This window comes from Bos grunniens, chromosome 13 (assembly GCF_055505025.1).
Source record: "Bos grunniens cultivar Pamir isolate PY7600 chromosome 13, Bosgru_T2T1.0, whole genome shotgun sequence".
Lineage (NCBI taxonomy): Eukaryota > Metazoa > Chordata > Mammalia > Artiodactyla > Bovidae > Bos > Bos grunniens.
In genome coordinates, this window is record NC_141177.1 from 39,163,816 (window position 1) to 39,184,708 (window position 20,893).

Genomic DNA, 20,893 nt, shown 5'->3' on the forward strand with positions numbered 1-20,893 from the left:
ATCCAGGAAGCTCTCTTTAAGCACTGCTCGAAAAACATGTGAAGGAAGGCCATGTCTCCTCTGGCATGAAATCTCTTTTGTCCTTGGAGAGTTTAAAGAATATTCATTCATGACTGATCTTCATTCACTTTTATCAATTATTTAGTTGTTAACAGGAGTTGACTGCCTAACGCAGATGCTGTCAAACACATTGGGGCAGCAATGCAGCTTAATAGTTAAGAACGTTGATTTTGACAATCTTGCTGTGTTTTGAATCATCTCCTTCATTTGTCAGGACAAATCGCATTTTGAACAAATCTCTTGAATGATTCAGCTCTCATTTTCCTCATCTGAAAAATGGGTCAGTGACTGTCCCTGCCTTGTAAGACTGTCTTGGAAATCAGATATAGACCAGAAGAAGGCTTTGTTTAACCGATTGTTGGTCTCCAGCTCCATCCTCAGAAGAGGATGCAGCTGTGTTTCTTTTTGAGCACGATGGAGAGCGCTTTCCTTTCCTTTCTCACCCTTTATCCATAAAGTAAGGGAAGCATGTCTGTTATTGTTCCTAACTCTTGAGGGCAGCTGTCGTCATCAGGGGAGGTGCAGGCAGCCTTGGGGACTGTCCTGGACTCTGCAACCCTCTTGACATGGTCTATATGTCAGTGTGCACCTTGAACCCTGGTGATGAAATTTGACTATCTTGGTATCTCCCCTGATTTTATGAAAGCCTTTGCTAAGTTGGGGTTTCATCACAGAATTTTTCTTCACTTCTATTTGATATAGGTTATGGGTAAACACAACAGCCTGAGGTCTAATTTTGTCTTCTTGTTCCTGTTTTCATCAGCGTGTAAGTATTCTGTTTCAACATCCTTACAATAACAAGAATTTTAATTTCACCCACAGATGGAACCTAATTTTCATTTGTATAATTTTCATAGATGATGGATATGACCTTTATATTAGTGTTGATGTGCTTGGGGACATAGTGACCAGCATATTTGTGGAAAAGCAGAAATTTTAAAGATGTTGACCAACAAAAAAAAAGTTTATTTCTTGGACAGGGTGCACACGGAATTATTTTCACATATCATTCGTCTACTATAAGCTGAAATCATGTGGCTAGCATTTTCCAATTAAATGAATTATAATTTAGTCTTTCTTTTTAAAATCTGGCTTTCAGAAATAAAATGCACTAAGATGCCTGGCAAGGCAGGGATCTGAAGATGCTAACACACTCTCTGGACAGTTTCCTGTTTGTCTGAGTCAATGTTTACCTCTCAGCTTTTGTTAGTTTGGGTTGCTATAGCAGAATATTGTGGACTTGGGGGCTTAAACAATAGGAATGTATTTCTCTCAGTTCTGGAGGCTAGAGGTCCAAGATCAAGGTGCCTGCAAACCTGGTGTCTGGTGAGGACCTGCTACCTGGTTGCCCAGGCAGAGGTGGAAGCAAGCTCTCCCGTGTCTCTTCTTGTAAGTATGCCAATCCCATAGCAAGGGCTCCACCCTCATGAACTCATCGCCTCCCAAAGTCACTGCCTCCTGACACCATTCTGGGTCCTGGGATTTCAACATCTGGATTTTGGGCAGACACAGACATTCAGCCCATAACAGCTCTTGACGCTCTTTTTATTTATATTTTCTATCATCATGTACAAAAAGTACCTATTCCTTTGAGGACAAATTAAGCATTTATTAATTTACAATATATTATTTACTAATTATTCCATCCAAATTTATCATCAGACACATCTGGGTAGAATTTCAGTCAGCATATAGACTAAATATATGTTGTCTAATCTAAAAAGAATAAAATAAACTCCAATATCCTGTGATAAACTATTATGGAAAAGAACATGGAAAAGAATAGATATATATATATGTATAACTGAATCACCTTGCTGTACTAACACAAAATGATAAATCAACTATATTTCAATAAAAAAAGAATAAGAACCTACGCAGTGGTCCAGTGGTTAAGAATCTGGCTATCGACATAGGGGGCATAGGTTTGATCTCTGGTGCAGAAAGATCCCACCTGCTGCGGGGCAACTAAACCTGTGCACCACGACTACGGAAGCCTGTGCGCCTAAAGCCCGTGCTCCAAAGAGAAGGCCCTGCAGTGACAAGCACGCACGCCATCACTGGGGAGTGGCCCCTGTTCACTGCAACTAGAGAAAGCCTTCGCACAGCAACGAAGATCCAGTGCAAGCAAAAGGAAATAGATACACTAATTAAAAAAAAAAGAATCCCACTCAGCATTGAGTCCCAATACACTCATCGGGTGGCAAACAGTCAAAAGATTCCCAAAATTTTAACTCTATAAAATGATATTTTTAAACAGAATTTACTTCTTAAGAAGTTTCTCATTTATATCCATGGTATATATGTTCCATACAAATAATTTTCATGTTGACCACTTTTTCACTTCAAGAATCATAAAATAAAAGTAATTTTCTTAAACATGTTAAAAATAATTTTCTTTAAGTGGGATTTGAACATATTTTAAGCTTTTGGATGACTCAGATGATTGTTAAAAGCCAGGGTTTTGTTGTTATCTATACAATATGATTTGAAATTATTTTTTTTCTCCCTGACCTTTCTAAGCGTCCTTCTAACATGATTGCTTTAGTCTCAAGTGGCTTTTCTAGTTTGTTGTTTTTAATCTGGTATTAAGTGAAATCTAGGTAATAGACAATAGAATTTATCTTATGCTGTCTTGAAAACACTATCTAGTATTCACACGTAATGGCAGAAGAAACTTTTTTTTTAACCAATTATTTCTTGGTCTCAAATAATGTTTGTCGATACCATAAAATTTTTTTAAAGAAATTTGTTAGCTTTTAAAGCCAATTGGCTTGTTCATCTTTTGCATCTGTTGTTTTGTAATTATACAGACAAGAGGAAAGCTTATTACTACCTGAAAAAGTAATATATTTCTAGTGAAAATGGAACCCTAAAGTGGATAGCAGATCTTTCTGAGTGACTTCCATTGGATATTTTTAGAGGTAGAGAAAGGAGAAATTATAGAGTAAAGTGCAGGACTTAATTTTATTGAATTTTTTGGCTAAAAGTTAGCAGATTAACGGGCTTCCCACATGGCACTAGTGGTAAAGAATCTGCCTGCCAACCCCTGGGTTGGGAAGATCCCCTAGTGGAGGGCATGGCAGCCCGCTCCAGTATTCTTACCAGGATTATCCCATGGACAGTATAGCTTGGTGGGCTACTGTGACTTAGCACATTTAAATCAAAAGAATCTGAATAAAGTCTATGCTTTCACTAAAAAAAGAAATCAAAGGGATTACTTTTTAAAAGCCATTTGTTTTGCTAATGAGCCAGGCAAAAGTAATAGAGACTTAACAAACTAATCAAAAATTTTAAAACATATAGAAGACACAAGAAAGCAAATATTTAAAAGAGTTTCAGTGACTAGAGGTGAAAAAGGTGGAACTATTATTTTCATGTACTGTTGGTGTCATTGTAAATTGGCATCATTCTTCTGGAAAACCATTTGAGTCATAAAAATAAATATCTTCTTTGACTCAGTAATCTTATTTCTGGGAATTGATCCAAAGAAAACAACTGAAACGAAGGCAAAAGCTACATGAACAGATCATATTCATTGTAGCATGTTTTCTAAGTACAAAAAGTGAGAAGTGGGTACACACAAAAAATCAGAAAACAAATAAATGATGGGCAGGTTCTTAATGAAATATTAAGCTGTCATAAGAGTCCTGAAAGAGACAACACAGAATGCTGTGCGGGGTCTGCATGACTTTCTCTGTGTTCCAGTTAGCAGGAGGGGGACATGGAATTATTCCCTCTCCTACCTGAAAACCCTTTAGAGTAACAATAAAGAAGCCCAAAGAAGAATATTCATAAAATATCTGAGAGGAGAAAAGGTGAGCCAACAACCAATCAGTAATATTGATAAACATGTAGAATGTGGAAAGTATTGAGACCCCTGCATAAAGAAAAGCAGGGCTAACTCCAGGCTGGACTACACAAGGGAAACGGCATGAGGGGAGGGGCAAGGTGCTCCCTCTGAAGGGTCCCTGAGACCCTCCTGTTGTTGCTTAAATGTGTGGGAACTGAGAGTGGGAAGTGGGGCAGAGACTAACGTCAGGAATTGCAAAACTGTCAGTGGAAGAGTCACCACACACACACACACACACACACACTACCTTCCTGGGTGGTACTTTCTTCAGGGCCAAATGAGATGTATAACTTGCGAAGGGTGAGGGCTGTGGTTGCTGGTGTTGACACCCTAAGGTCAAGCCTTTCTCCTTCTTTTAGGGATGGAGACGAGTGGGCCCAGATGTCCTGCCTGCTTCCCAAGTGGCCATTCTATGCTGAACCCTCCAGTCACCACAGCTTCCCCAGGTGAGCAGGCATCACAGTCAGTCTGCCCATGTGAGGGGGAACTCTGTAGAGATAGATGTCAAAGGCTACAGAAGAAATTCTGAGCAGCCTCCATTCTGTCATGAACTAGTCCTTCAACTCCCAAGCGTAGGCAGACAACCAAGGGTCACCGGAGGAACACCTGGAGTGTCCCTCAAAAATTTTCTGGGATGAATAAATACTGTTACCAATTGTATATGTCACATAAAAAAACCAAGGACACAGAAAAGATTTTAAAAATCATCTCCTATTAGTAATATCTTTAGAAAGATTCAACAAGATAATGGTTCTAAGAAATAAGAAAAGACTATGATTAGAAGGGATTTAAGAATTCTTGGATTTTTTTTTTTTTTCTCTTTTAATTTAAAAGCGATAGTTGTTACTGGTTCTTGAAGAAGTTTCTGCTCATGGGGATCTGAGAGTGATTCTCCCTAACTACCTTCTGTACATTCATTTTGCTGGGGCCAGTGGTTTGTCCTGTGACTCAGCTCTCTGATGGATTTAAGAAGAGTGGTTGATTTTCAGTTTGTTTAGCTTCTTTTCTTGTTTTATGGGTGAGACTGAAGACATCAATGAGCCAGAAACCATTTTTGTTCACATTTTTGGAATTTTTAGTAGAATGTACTTCAGAAATAGGAAAATAAAATTCCACTGAAGAGATTAAAGAACTAGACAAAGAAATCTGTCAGATTTTGGACAAAGAGATAAAGAAAGAGGAAATGAAACTAAACGGTCAATCAAGGAGTCAGGAGGAATCTACTCCAAAAAAGGAGAGAATCCAGGAAGTGGTGAGCTAATAAAAGAGAGTAGAATTTGCTGGAACTGAAGAAAGCCTCTAGACTAAATTGTGACAATGATGAGACCATGAAAAAGAATTGACATGTAGACACAGCTTTCTGAATTTTTAGCATGCAGAGGATAAAGGGCATATTTAAAGCCTCCAGAGAGAGGGAGGATAAATTTGCATTACTTGGAAAGAACAACATACTGGCACTGGGGGCTGGTTTCTTAACAGCAACAGCGAAGTTGGTGGAACCTTGCATCAAAGTTCTGGGGGTTCATCACTGGAATCTAGAATTCTGTCATCACAATGTCCACCAATTGAGAAAGTAAGAACTATCGCATTTCATCTGGGATTGTAAGTGGAAATATCAATAGCAATAATATAAAACAATGATCCCGGTCATGTACAAGATGGTAAGAATTGCTGGGTCCTGGAGGAAACTGGAGGATGTACAGGCTCTGCCCAGGGGTAGGTACACCCGAGGAAGCACCATGAAACTAAATCTAACAAACAGATGGGCAGGTGACTTCTGACTGCTCCTTGTGGACCAACCTGAAGGAATCAATTGTAAACAGTTGAATAGTGCTGCTATGAACATTGAACTGCATGTGTCTTTATGAATTAGTTTTTTTTTGTTTTTTGAATATATACCCAGGAATTTCAAATCACGTTTCCAGTACTTTAAAGGCTTCATTTATATTAATTAATAATTAAATAGATTACAGTCATTTATATTACATACATCAATATTATGCTCCATAAGGGAATTTCCCCCAAAAATTATTGACTGTTTTTATATCTTCATACATTGGAAATAACAAAAAATGTTTTAAAAACACTCAATTCCAGAAATTTTATTTAATCAATCTTTTTACTAGTCACTCAATTAACCTAAGAGAATGATTTTTCCCTATGTTGAGATAGGAATAAAAATTGTTGAGAAGTACAGCTGCAAGGATTGGAGTATTTACATCTATTCTGGCAGAGTTACAGAAGCAAAGGATTAAAGTGAAAAATGGTATCAAATTACCATCCAGCACTGCCTGGAATGGTAACCAGGATGTCCTTTCTTGCAGAAAAAGACTTCAGTTCACTCCTTTCTCCCACCCTCTTTCTTCCATCTGCATTTAATGTGGCTGCTGAACTCTATTTCCCATAACCTTAGTGGTGATGAATCAAAAGGAAGTAAATATTTGCATTAGTATGGGAACTTTGTAAAAGAAGTACTCGCGGGATCCAGCTGAGGCTCCACTTCCTGGCAGAGAGGCTCCAGGCTCCAAGTGCCCCAGGTTTAAAATGCATGAAGCCCGCACTTGCAATGATATTTGAAAAGGGATTAAACTTTGTCATGAGTCATATGCTTAAGGTCTTTTCAGACAAAGGCTGCTAAAAATAGATGTTAAGAACAATATCTTTCATCTTGTTAATAACTCATTTTAGACAAAGTCCCATTCACTGCATGGAGAGGACCCTCTGACATTCTTATCTAAGACTGGAATTCCAAGCTCATCAGACTTTCCTGAGAAAGTCTATCCACACATGTAAAGGCGCTTTGGTTTGTTCACATTAACACTTAAGTTAGTTTAAGTTATCTATACTTAGGAAAACTCCATTGTCTCTGATTATCATTTGGAAAGTATTAATAGCAACAATTTCACCTTATTAAAAATGTCTAAATGATAACATTTATCAAGGAATAAGAGGCTAAGCGCATTACTCTGCAAATGTGAATTGCTTTTGACTCCAAAACTCCTGGAGGACTAATAATCTAGAAAAAATAAATGAATATGTTTGTCTCAAAAATTCCTGATCTACTATAATTTTATTTATTATTAAAATTTTAGATGATCATTATCCTGCCTTTTACAAGTTTTTATACTTAGAACTCAAAATCACAAATTTTCATATACACAAATGTCCATGTATGCGTTTACATAACATTGCAGCAGTGATCTTGTCTCCCGTTGTGACTCAGAGCTGATACTGTTAAATGTGAATGTGAAATGATGGTTAGATTTTCTGTGTCTTCTTTTGAGCTGTGGGAGTCTGTAGACCATGTTCAGATCCCCAGTGTGTCTTTGACTAAAATAGCAAATGCATTCTGTATTTTGTCCTGAAAATCCTTACAGCAGACAAGCTTCTCTATGTTATGTCTAGAGAAATCAGTTTGTCAGTTCTGACAGGTGGAATGTTCTGATTAGCTCCTCTTGGTAACACCCCACCCCCTCCATAATGGAGAGGCCTGCAGAGGTCTGGGAAGGGCTTGTCTGGCCTGTGTCCTCACATATTTGCATATTCCTGCTGGACCACAGGAAGGAGGGGCAGGGCGCAGGCTGGCAACCTGTCCCCCTGCAGCCTCAGAGCCTCCCAGTGAACAGTTGGGCTTCCTCACAACATGGTAGCCTCATACAGTGGGACATCACATGTGTGACCAGGATCCCAGAAGGCAAGTCCCCAAAGGCACACGCCTTTTCTGCTTTCGAAGCTACTATATCGACTCAGTGACTCAGGTCCCTCTAGACTCAATGCTGGAGAAATAGGCTTCACTTCTGAATGGGAGGGGAGTTGAAGTCACAAGACATGGGTGGACAGGAGACATTACTGTGGCCATCTTTGGAAAAATACAGTTAACAATGTTCTATGGGAAACATGACTGTTCTCTCAGAAAGGATTAAGCCATTTCCTTCTCTAACATGCATTAGAACCCTAAGTTTCCTCTAAAGTACAGCTGGTATGGTATAGATGATGCTCTCTTAAGTTAAAACCCAGCGTGAGGGAATGGAGGGAGTGACATGTCTCAGGAGCAGAATGTTCAGAAGAGAATATTTCAAATGATAAGATGGCTGCATAGTTGTGAACCTGTCAAAGAGCCATCTGAACCCTCACTGGTTCTGGGAAAGACAACTCAGTGATTAGTGGAAGACAGTGTTTCTTGGCCTCTTCTCTGTTTTAATCAAATGTTTCACTGAGAGCAGCAGAGACAGCCACCGTTCCTTTCAAACCCTAATGGTGAATGAAGCCAGGCACAGGAATAATCTCTCTGGCAGAAGCTGCTGGCTCTTCAAAACAGTCTGAGTCCCCTTTAAGCCACCGGAATGAAGACCGTATTTCCTGGACTACTGTGGCAGGCAGAATCTAAGATGCCCCAAGCCTCCTCCCTGCAGATCCAAGCCTCATAGAATCACCAGGATTGTGAAAATGATGGGTTAGCTCTCCCGTGATTGGATTAGGTTCTACGTACCTTGATTTTAAGACAGAGGATTATCCCAGGTGAACCTCACCTAACCAAGTGAACCCCACCTAACCAAGTGAACCCTTGGAAAGAATTGGGGTTCTCTGAATAAATGTTTGTGGCAGGAGAGAGACCATGAGGGGATTTCCCCGAGGCTTAACGTGAAGATGGAGAGGAGCACCCAGGACGGAATCTGGGGGCTCCAGAGTCGAGAACTGCAGCCAGCTCATGCCAGCAAATAGGTGGGGACCAGATTTTGGCCCTGCTAACAGGTATGTAGTGTAACAGAATCATGTGTTGTTGGGTTTTCCTAAAACTCAGCATTTTACAATTCTTTTTGGTTTGGATACACTTCCCATCCCCCATCTCTAAACCCCTTTATCCAAGATGTACCACTCTTACCTTGAGGAACACAAGTGTGGATTTATTGCTTTGGATCATAAAGTGAGTAGTCACTCAGTGGTGTCCAACTCTTTGTGATCCCATGGACTGTAGCCCACCAGGCTCCTCCATCCATGGAATTCTCTAGGCAAGAATGCTGGAGTGGGTAGCCATTTCCTTCTCCAGTGGATCTTCCCAACCCAGGATTGAACCCAGGTCTCCCGCGTTGCAGGCGGATTCTTTACTGTCTGAGCCACCAGGGAAGCCTTGGATTATAAAGTTCTGATCAAAGATAAATCTACAGCCATGTGCCACTGAGTGAAGATCATCAAAAGTGAGTTTGTTTCCACGATGGAGACGCCTTCTCTAAAGCCGTCCATCACAGAAATAAAAGTCTTCCTAAGTGTAATAAGGGGAAACAAATTAGTAACCCAAAATGCTACCCCCACTTCAGTGAGCTCTCTGTGTTTATTGTTATTTTTGGAGCAGCTTTCTTCATGAGGGAAAGAAGTACAAAGGGGGAGCATTGTCAAACTTGTGCGTTTTAATGAGATGATAGTAATCCAATAAGGAAGCAGTTGGATTATGATTCAGAAAACAAATACTATAGAATCTGAAAACTTAAAACATGTATTTTGGTGCTTTGACTTCAAAATGATCTAAAGGCAGAATTCAACTGCAGCTCTGCAGTGTGGGGCTCACAACCCCCTGTAGTTTATCCAGTGTTCTTGAACACTGAGTAACAAACTGTTAGGTGACCCCAGTGAATCATGCAATGTGGAGTTCTGTCCCCTTGTCTGTGTGTGGGTGGGACCTGTGACGTGTCTGTAACCAGGAGAGAATGGTGCAGATGACGAATGCCACTTTCTTGATTAGGTTACTGTGTGTGGTCAAGATGGTGGGGTGTCTTGTTCTTCAGGACTCGGTCTTGGACCAGAGTGAGACCACCTTGGAGAAGAGTGCTACCACACGGCTGGGGACCAGAGGCTGCGCCTCTAGGACTTGAAGCCTCTACCTGATAGGGAGTTAGAAGCCAGGGACATACGGCAGGAAAGAAAGGAATTCTGCCAACAGTCTGAATGTATGATCAGGGTTCCCTAGAGAAACAGAACCAGTAGGATAGAGAGACGTAAGAGGAGATGTACTATGGGAGCTAGCTCACGTCATTTTGGAAGTCCCACTATCCACTATCTGTAAGCTGGAGACCCAGGAAAGCCAGGAACGTAATTCAGCCCAAGTCAGAAGGTCTACAGACCTGGAAGGTGGCAGTGTAACTTCCAGCCTGAGGCCAATGGCCTGGAAAACTGGACCTTGCTGTCCAGAGAAGAAGAAGATGGATGTCCAGTCCCAGCAGACAGCAAGCATGGCCATCCTCTGCCTTATTGCTCCGTGTTTGGGTCACACCTAGCACATTGGGGAGTGTGCTCTTCCTCCCTCAAGTCTACAGATTCAAGCGCTAATCTCTCCCCAAAACACCCTCACAGATATGCCCAGAAATAATGTTTTCCAATTTTCCAAGGGATAATTTTGCTTCTTAACTTAGGTCTGCAACTGTTCACTCTCAGGTGAAAATTGCTGGCCATTGCATTTTGTAAAGCAACTACCATCGAGAAGGTGCCTGAAGGCCAGAGCCCACTTGCACATCAAATGCTGGCCCACAGCCTCCGTCCGTAGGGCGCTTTCCTGTGGTCAACTTTGGGTCATTGTAGCCACCTCACCCAGCAGCAGAGCAGCCAGACAGGCAGAGCCTGTTATTTTCTTCATCTTTGTTTCTCAGATGCTCTCTTGTGAAGGGATCTCAGGAGAAATGTCAGGAAGATTTCATGGACATTTTGTGCAAATCAGTCAAGAATTTTTAAATGTTCTCTCTCCATGTATATACATATGTGGGATCTTTCAGTTTTCTTCCTCAGTTTCCAGTAAGAATACTTAACTATAGCTTTCACTCTGAGATTTATTTTTAGGCAGTATTAAGTTGCCTTATGATTTTGACATATGACATATAAGTATATGACAATAAGTAAAGAAATAAATAATAAGTAAAAAGAATTTTACTTCTGAAATACCTTTTGGTGTAAATATATATACATTTTACAGGAGGGTCAAATGGGCTCATTTGCAATGTTATCCCAAAGTTCTTTGTGCTTTGTCTCCAAACCCAATGGTTTTTAGACCTTTGTTCTTACTTAGCTGATGGCGCAACATTTTCCATATGAACGTGTTCTATGAAGTCAGCTCAGATTTTATAAGACTTTAATTTATGTACTAAGTATATCTTAACAGGTACTTAAAGTGCGATGGTTGAATTACAGGTAGAAAAAGGGAACAGGCAAATTGCAGTTTAGTATAATAAAGTTTCATATAACCATATCAATATTAGACTTTAAACCAACAGGAAACTAATTTAGGACACTAAATACATACCAGCGTGACATGAGTCATTTCCCCTCCACTAAGGCAGCCCAAACCCTCACTTCCTGTCCTGGGGTATATCTGCACAAACTAGCAGATTTCACATCTCAATTCTGTGTGCTTAAGTTCCTCAAAAAAAATCTCAGTTCAAGTTTGTTCCTTCAGCGGAATTTTAAATAATTCCAAGAATGAGAGTAACTAACACCAAGTATCAGATAGTAGTAGAACAGTTTCACTTTCAACAATGAAATTAGACACCAGTTAAAATGTGCAGGTATTGTGAAAGGAAAAGTGAAGAAGTATTTGTGCCTTAACAAAATAAAAAGATTTGCACTGAACTAAGACACACAGAGACACACAGACACATACAGACAGACACACACACATACAAACATAGCAACACAAAAACAGACACACTGACAAGCACAAACACAGCAACACAGATGTACACACACACAGACACACGTAGACAGGCATAAACATAGCAACATGCAGACACACACGAACATGGCAGCACAGAAGCAGACACAGAGAGACAACACAGCAACAGACACACATGCACAGACAGAAACAAGCACACACACGTGCGCAAACAGTAACACAGACATATATGTATATATACATAGGCACACAGAAACAGACACACACACGCTATGATGAGGAATGCCCCTCCACTTCCATTTCATGATAACACTAAGAACCTAATACTTTCTTCAACACATTAGCCCATTTTATGTTCAAAAGTGAAAGGAAAAAATTGTCATGCTTTTGAGACTCTAACACCTTTTCATTTCGGCCTTAATGAACTGCCTGCTCTGCCCTCTCGTTTCCTTCCAGGCAAGGATCCTGTCATGTTCAGGTATTTCCCCACCAGTTAGACCTTTCTTCTTCTGCGTGACGTATCACACCATTGGCTTGTGAGCGTCGTATATTGATGGCACATGGCACATAACTACACAGGCTCCTTTAGGGCCACTTACAAGGAGGTTTTTCAGAGAACGAGTTTGGACACCAACCAGAGTGATCACAGCTTGTCTGTGGACCAACCTTAGCTGGATATCAGTTACACGATATGCTACATTTGTGAACCTGGTAGGCAGAAATGAGTTCAGTGTTTTCAAATAATAATTAAGGCACAAATATTCATTAATTGTCTATTATAGGGTCTAAGAATGAAAGAACGCAAAGATGAGTGGTCTATGTCCCTCCTCCAAGGAGTTTAATTATTAATTGGACTGAAAAGACATGTACTTTTTTTGCAACCCTATGATGAAAACATTGTGAAAAACATGGACTAAATCATCAGATGGTCAGGAGAAATAACTCACTGCTAAAAAATTCAGAAACTACAGAACGATGGCAAAGATGTTTTCTCACAAAGCTATTTGGTAGTTTAAATGTTTTAAATTTGGCATGTGGGCACCTTTTAGAAAAGTTTCAAAATATCAAATTTGATTCTGAGCCTGGATGGATTTGATAACTCTGTGGAAGACATAACGATTCTTGCTTTGTTAAGGAAATAGAAGGCATTTGCAATGCCATGTTGCTCCGGCACCATCTCTACTGAAACACCTCCTTCTACTGTCCCAGTACATCCATGCCTGGATTCACCCATGGGAAAAGGCAGGACTGCTGCATCAATGGCTGTGCTGAATGACATTGCTCTCCTTTGTCTAAAATGTCCACAGAGCCTAAGCCAGGAAACCTGCCGCTTGTTACCAGCCAGACCAAAGAAGTTGTTTTCCTCAGGCCCATGTGTGCAATCTCAAAATTCAGTTTGAAGACAAACATTTCTTTTTCTCATTACATTATTATTTAGAAAAACTTACTATATTGTAAGTAACTGCCCAATTGTCCACTTCCCTCATTAGACAACAATGTCTCTAAAGTCAGTCACTGTGGTTTATTCACCATTGTTTCCCTGGAATAAAAATTATTTTGAGCCTATTTCATATCATTCACAAAAATGAATTCCAGATGGGTTACAGATACAAATGTGAAAGGAAAACAAAAAAACCCTAAAAGAAAATGTGAGGATATCTTCATGCCCTTGGGAGTGAGTAAAGAGTTCTTAAAAAGAAGATCTGAATATAAAGGGAAAATTTGTAAACTTGCCCTCATATGATTAAGAACTTTCATCAAAAGATGCCATTAGCAGAATGAAAGAGCAAGCCACAGACTAGGAGAAGATATTTGCAATTCAAATGGCACCAAGGATTTATGTCCAGAATATATAAAGAAGTTCTACAAATCAATAAAAAAGACAGACAATCCCATGGAAATACACTCCAGAGAACTGAACAGCCACTTCACAAAAGAGGTTCTACAAACAGCCAATAAATATATGAAAAAGTGTCCACCTCATTAATCACAAAGAAATGCAGCTTAGAGCCAACGAGATCCCACCAGGCACCAGCCAACTGAAGTGGCTGGAATGCGGGTTGGGCAGCAGGCAGACCAGCTTGTACTCTCAGCCACTGCTGATGGAAGGAAATACCCACGGGTGAAACTGCTCTGTGGTTGCATTCTGAAACAGGATATAAACAGAGGGTGTCACCAGCAATTCTGCTCCTAGGAACGTATCCCACCAAAATGAGGACACACGTTCACCCAGAGATACATCCAAGAATCTTTACATCGGAACTCTTCATGCCAACTCCAAGGGCCAACCAACACATTTAGGAGGGATAAAAGGATTGTGGTTTATTCAAACGCTGGGAAAGCTTCCTAACAATTTTGAAATGCAGAGAGTCATCTCACGTGTTAAAGTCCAGATAACAGAAGCCTTTGGGGGAGGGCAGGGACCTGGGGCTGAGGGTGGTGTTTTATTTCCTGATCTGCATGGGGGTGACACGGATGCATTTGCTTTGGCAGAATTTTTCACTTCGTGTACGTCAGTTGTACACATTTTTATGACTAACTTGTCCACTTTTCAGTATGGGAGCTATACTGTGGCAAATTTCACTAAAATTATTTGCTTGTGCTCAATGGCAATTAAAATTCTAAAATTATTTTCTAAATCAGTGGTTCCCAACCTTTTCGTGGAAGACAATTTTTCCACAGATGGGAGCAGAGGCATGGTTTCAGGATGATTCAAGTGTCTTATATTTATTGTGCACTTTATTTCTATTATTATTGCATCAGCTCCACCTCAGATCATCAGGCATTAGATCCCAGAGGTTGGGGACCCCGTTCTAAATAAAGAAATGACAATGCCATGAGAAACCAACTGATTTGGATGTGATGAACAAGAAAGAAGAGTAAGAGCTTGGTGAGGTCACACATTCCCCATCACTCTGGAGAGATGGAACGGGGGTTCCATGCTGGTTAGACGGAGCAGTCTGAGTTTTTTTGCCCCATCATAGATCGTTTTCATAATGATGTGTTTATAAGACTTCTTCTGCTTCTTCCATGCCTGTTAAAGATGCTGACATTAAGAGGCTGCATTGAAGTAGGAAGAGGAGCTCTGGGATGCAAGGGTGACTGTGGGCTATAGCGGGCCTGTGACCTCACAATGTTTACCAGCCACTGTTCACCTCGGTCATTCATCTGCCAAGTGCTTGGAGCCATCTCAGCTATGAAAACTGCCATATGGGCCCCAACTCTATTCTTTTTTCTGTTCATCATATTTGATTAATATCATTTGAAATATCATTAAGTAATTTTAATGCAGGTGTGTGGATCTGAAGCTACTCTAGAGCTTTCCTGACATAAACATTGACAAATTACGTGCGATTTTAAGTTTGCGCAAGTGATTAATCTGCTCTTCTGTGGTTGAAATTAATTATTACTTTCATATTTACATGACTCATTCTGATATGTCCGATCATTAACACGCTACCATTTACCCCGTATCATTTTTAAACACAATATTGTATATTTAATGTACAACGAGGACAAAGAACAAGAGGGAATCAGATCGGAACTTTCATATTAGGTGATGTTATTAAAATTTTTATGTATTCTGTCTTCATAGAAGCTAATGGGATAGTATCATCACTATAATTAAGTGGACTGGTATATACTTTCCCCCAGTTTATCTGTAAGTGCTAGCATGATTTACTTATGAAAAATATATTTGGAAATTTCCACTTCCTCTTACAAGCTCTCTTATGGGAGTAAGTACAGAGGAGGCTTTTAGAAGGTCGCACGTATTCAGTAGGAAAATTCAGGGACCGGAGGGCTGACAGCCAACCTCGCAGGACCTGTTTGTGACTTCCTGCTGGTGGGAGGACTCACCTGCACCAGGTCAGACAGGTGGGTGTTCATCTTGCTTTCCAAGGAATGAGGCTCTGTAACTTGGGAACAATCTATGATGCTGGGGCACCTTTATCATTTGAGAACACATAGTAAAAATAACTTCAGTCCAAGCTAGAGCAAAAGCGTCCATTTATCAGGAGCCTATGCGGTCCTGAGCATTGTTTAGGTTCTCTACTTACACTGTCTTATATTTATTGTCATTTCCTTCTTATAGTCAACAAAACGGAGGCTTATGTCGCCTAAGGCTGGAGCTGGACTGGGTCTGCATGCTGGTGAGGAAAGTGAGATCTGCGTGTGGTGAGAATGTGAGTGATGAGAATAAAACTTAATATACTCATGTAAATGTCCTTGCTTTGGGGGCGGGGGCAGGAAATTGTATGCATTGTTGCCTGCCTTGGCAGATACAGGTAGGCAGACTCTATATTGAGTGACTTCTAGCTGTTTTAGGTTAAAGCTGATCCTTCAGGGGTTCCTGCTGAAGGGTGTCAGTTCTTGTTTTCTGCAGCTACGCTTGGGCATAGTGGAAAGGCACGGAGTGTCCCGTGAGACACTGATGGACATGGACAGCCTTGCAGGTGGATTGCTGAAGAACAATTATTAAATGATACCAGCTGGATTTTCACTGTTATTCCCTGCATCTGTGTATTCGGTTCGGCTAATGTACGTTGCCATGTTGCTTCAGGTCCAAGGATCCTTTCCTTGGCGGCACTGAGTCCACCAACAAGTCTGTTAAGTGCGTTCTTCACCTGTGGTATCCTGGAACTCGCACTTTTTGGGTCAGCATGGTATTTGACCCTTTCTTACAATTTCCATCTCTGCTGAAACCCACCATCCCTTCACGTCCATGGTCTGTCTTTTCCACCAGAGCCTGTAACTCACGAGTCACCATTATTTAAAGATACCGTCTGAGGGTGACAACAGCGGGGCCACTGGAGTCTATTCTGCTGGCCCTGTTGTCTCATGAAGATGGCCTGTGTCTTTTTTCCTTGCCTTTTCCCCATTACTTTTAAATGAATGCTTGCTATTAGGTGTGGAGAGTCAGACTGAAACCTGGCGTGCCCCTTCTGCTGAGCTGTTGAGATGGGAGGCTGAGTTATCCTCAGCTCTAGGAGCTGGGCTGTGTTGGTCCAGGTGTTGTTCTGGCCCCTTCTGACCAGTAGCTCTGAATTCCTCCAGAATTCCCCTGAGCTGAGGCTGGACCAGTGGACAGAGCTTTCTGTGGTCCAGCTGCACCCCCAGCATCCAGGTTTCCTGGTGTTTCTGAGCAGGGATGGTCCTCTCTGGGCTCTCACGCTGTCTGGTAGTAGATCGCACTGCTTGTGAACAGTTAGTTTTCTGATTTCCTCTAAGTTCTCATTATTAAACTAAAAAAACCCTAATGGCTTTTATATTTTACCTTATATTCATTCACCTTACTGAATTCTTCTACTAATTCCAATTGTTTAGAAAGAGCTTTTTGGATTTTCTAGTTACAGAATCATCTCATAAAAAAGGAGGTATTTTTATCTTTTGAAACACCACACGACTTATTAAATACTTTAATTACAGTGACTAGATCCTTGAAGACAATATTTAATTATAATTGTAATAGTAAGGATACATCTCTAATGTCTAACTTTAATTAAAATAGATTCTGCATTTTACCCTTTAAAATAATAATTCCAACTGTTTTGTGTAAATAGTTATTATTGTACTTACACAGTTCACATATACTCTTCTTTTTTCAAACAAAGTCAAAGAGGAATGGTTAAAGAGAACTGGTATTTAACAAGTTTTAACACTATGTAAATTTTCTCTTTTATGTCTGCATGATGGAACCCACATGACCGAGCAGTGATTCATCTTTGTGCCGGCTCCATGCCCACACTTGCCTGGCTGAATGTAGCTGAAGAATAATAAATGCACCTGAGATGAATTCTCCCTTACCTTTCCAGGTGGCTCAGTGGTAAAGAATCTGTTTGCCAATGCAGGAGATGTGAGTTCAGTCCCTGGGTGGGGAAGCTCCCCTGGAGAAGGAAATGGCAACCCACTCCAGTGTTCTTGCCTGGGAAATCCGATGGACAGAGGAGCCTGGTGGGCTACAGTCCATGGAACCGTGGAGTGGGACACAGCTGAGCACACTCACACAGACCACCACCATCCTGGATTCCCAGAGTCCTCTCACTCTCCCCCTCCCCTTCTCTTCCCCCTCTCAAACTCTCACCCTCTTCCTCCATTCTCACCCTGGTGGATTGTATCCCTTTGGGTCTCTCTCAGGAACGGGATGCCATCCGAGGAGGGTATCCACCTCTCACGCGGACCACCTACAAGCATCTCCATGTCCTCCTGTCAAGATCAGCGAAGCCGCCTCCCCTCTGGCACGTGTCTTAGACCCCTCGCCCCAGTTGGTCCAGGGACTTGCTCTAGGAATGCTTCCTCTTTTTTCTCATTAATTAATCTTCCCTATCTATATGTAAACATGCTGTTATCTGATCATAAACAGATAAAAATCTCTATTTTCCTGTCTCAGTATTGCCTCACTTTCTCCATTCCTTAAAGTAAAGCTCTCCTGAGTTGTCTAAACTGCCTTTCTCCATTTCACATCTCCCTCTGAGCAGGTCTCTGACCTCCAGGGTTCCACTAAGACAACTCTTAGATTCCCCCTTACCTATTTAAACCATCTTGGAAATCTCCTCCAGCTTTAGGTTACCAGGGGTAGCTCAAGACTACAAAACTGCCATTTCCAGCCAGGAAAGTCCCTCCAGGGGCTTCTTAAAAGACATACTCATTATTGTCTCTGATGCCCAGTTACCTCCCTGACCACATCATCTTCATACTCTCCCCAGGGGTTGTTTTTATCCAGACCCATGTCTCCATGTTGCCCCTGAGGCTTTACCCTGGCTTCACCCTCTGAGTCAGGCTCCCCACCCATCTCCTCGGTCACATACACCTGGTCTGGTCTTGACTAGCAACTGGCGAGTTTCCTTCTCTGACAAATCTAAATAGACCTCTCTGTCTACATCCTGTCTTTAATTCTCCTCCATTTTCACTTACTACCATCTAACATCATAGGTATATATCGTCTATTCATTTTGTTTGTTGTCGTGAGACAGGTTAGATGCTCATCTAAAAAAAAAGTTCACCAAATTAGGAAAATAATGCAGGAATACATTTCTAATACTTCAATAAGTTTTTTTTCTGTCTTCATAAATCAGACCCATTTATGATTTTCCTATATTGTTATATTTTATCAGAATTTTGAAAGAGTTATGGTACCTTTGGGAAGTGAATTGGGAGGCCTTTCATCTCTGTTCTGAGGCCTGGGATAATTTAACTTTGAGAAGCCTCTCTCTTGAAGGTTATATAAATTCATGTTACATAAAACTCAGCTGGGACTCCATCTGTCCTTGGTGTCTTTTTCAATGGTAGATCTTTAAGTGTCTTTTTCTAAACTCTCTTATGGTAACTGATGTATTTAAGTTTCCCCTTCCTTTCTTTTTGGGTGAATTTTGGCAATATATATTTTGCTGGGAAGTCATCCATTTCCTCTAAATTTTCAAATGTCTTGTCAGAAAGTTTCATATATACATATATTTTTATGACTGCTTTAATCACTTCTACCTCTATAGTTATAGTTATTTCTTGTTTCTCTCTCCTAGCTTGGTGCATTTTTTGCCTTCTCTTTCTGCTTTAAACAAGCTCATGAAGCATTCATATAAATAAACTGACTCAGATTTGAATTTTAAAATTTCTGCTACCTTTAAAAATTTTCCCCAGTTTTAGCTTTTGTAATGAATTTTTTTCCTCTTTGTTTTGGGTTTAAATTATTTTATATATTCATAGGATGAGCACAACTCTATTCTTTAACTTTCTTTGTAGATAATGACAATATTTCATGTCAATTTTTTTCTTTTTCTGAAAACTACTTTCATTCTGTCCCACAGGTTTAGCTGTGAAGATAGTTCCTCTTCATAACTTTTTACATCCTTGTAATTTTCCTTTTGATTTTCTCTTTGTCCAAGAGTTATCTGTCTAGGAATGGTCTCCTTAATCCCCCAGGGATTCTGATTATTGGTCCCTTTATATTATTAATTATTTCTGATCTTATTAGTTCATGTTCACAGAATGAACTCAATAAAGTTTTTTTTTTTTTTTTAATGTACTTTGGCATTCTTTTGAGCTAAGAAAGTAATTTATTTTATAAATGTTCCATGAACATGGGCATTAAAAAAATCTTTTTAAGGAATATGAGATTTCATATATACCAATTAAACCATACATACTTATTTTACTATTTAGTTATTTCATAGAATTATTTTTGTCTTTTAAATCTGTCCAAGTCTCAAATAAGCAGTTTAAAATATCTCACTCAAATGATAATATTAACAGTTTAATTTTTGCTTTATTTGCTTAGGTTTGTATGGTTTGGTACATATGAAAAACAGAAAATTCCTCTTTATTTCTTTGTGTTTTTAATTCTAAAGTTAACATTTTCCTAGAGTGTAGTTCTAACTTTCATTTTTGTTTCCATTTGTAGAATATCTGTTTATTGCCCACCCAGAGCTTGCTATTATAATGCATTTGCTATTTGGTGTCAGTATTTCCCCAAGAATTCTTTCATATGGAGTGTGAGGCTGGGGTATATTTTCCAAATAACCACATATTCACATTTTGAATATGGTTTTGAATAATGGTGGATATTTCTCAGATATTATATAAAGATGTTTTTCTAGTATCATCTAGAATCCCTTTGATCAATAGGTTTAGGATGCTTTAATGTCTTCTCATATTTATTTCTGTTTATTTCTTACAACTCATGATTTTCCTTATCTGAGGCATATCTGGGAAACTTTTCAAAGTCCATTAATGTCTTCTTTTCCTTCTAGAACTCCTGTTTTTCTCTCAGTCTTCTTTAGGATTACTTTCCTCTACTGCCTGTGATTCCATCTCTACAATTTTGAAACATCTTTTATAAAAAAGAGTGAAATAATGCCATTTGCAAAAACAATGGATGGGCCTAGAGACTGTCAGGCTAAATGAAGGAAGTCAGAAAGAAAAAGACAAATACCATGGGATGTCACTTTTGCATGGGGGCTTTCCAGGTGGCACAGTGGTAACAAATCTGCTTGCCAACACAGGAGTCTTGAGGGACATGGATTCAATCCCTGGGTTGGGAAGATCCCCTGGAAAAGGAAAGGACAACCCAATCCAGTGTTCTGTACTGGAGAATCCCATGGACAGAGGAGCCTGGTGGGCTACTGTCCATGGGATCACAAAGAGTCAGACAGGACTAAAGCAACTCAGTACATCACTTGTATGTGGAATCTACATATGACAAAACATATGAAACAGAAAGAGACTCACAGACATAGGAAACAGACTGGTGGTTGCCAAGGGGGAGGGATGGATTGGGAGTTTGGAATTAGCAGATGCAGATACACAACAAGTCCCACAGTAGAACACAGGGA

General features: G+C 40.2%; 1 long non-coding RNA gene across 4 annotated transcripts; it reads left to right on the plus strand.

Moving 5' to 3' along the window:
* Positions 1-700: 700 nt before the first annotated feature.
* LOC147360776 (uncharacterized) lies at positions 701-17,954 on the plus strand. Of its 4 annotated transcripts, XR_015138722.1 has the most exons (5): positions 701-826; positions 4,273-4,359; positions 15,661-15,751; positions 17,281-17,421; positions 17,703-17,954. It is a non-coding gene; the product is annotated as an uncharacterized LOC147360776 (long non-coding RNA). The 4 variants fall into 4 exon arrangements; XR_015138719.1 differs by lacking the exons at positions 701-826; positions 4,273-4,359 and adding an exon at positions 14,714-15,443; XR_015138720.1 differs by lacking the exons at positions 701-826; positions 4,273-4,359 and adding an exon at positions 14,714-15,443 and having other exon boundaries at positions 17,281-17,391.
* Positions 17,955-20,893: the final 2,939 nt, after the last annotated feature.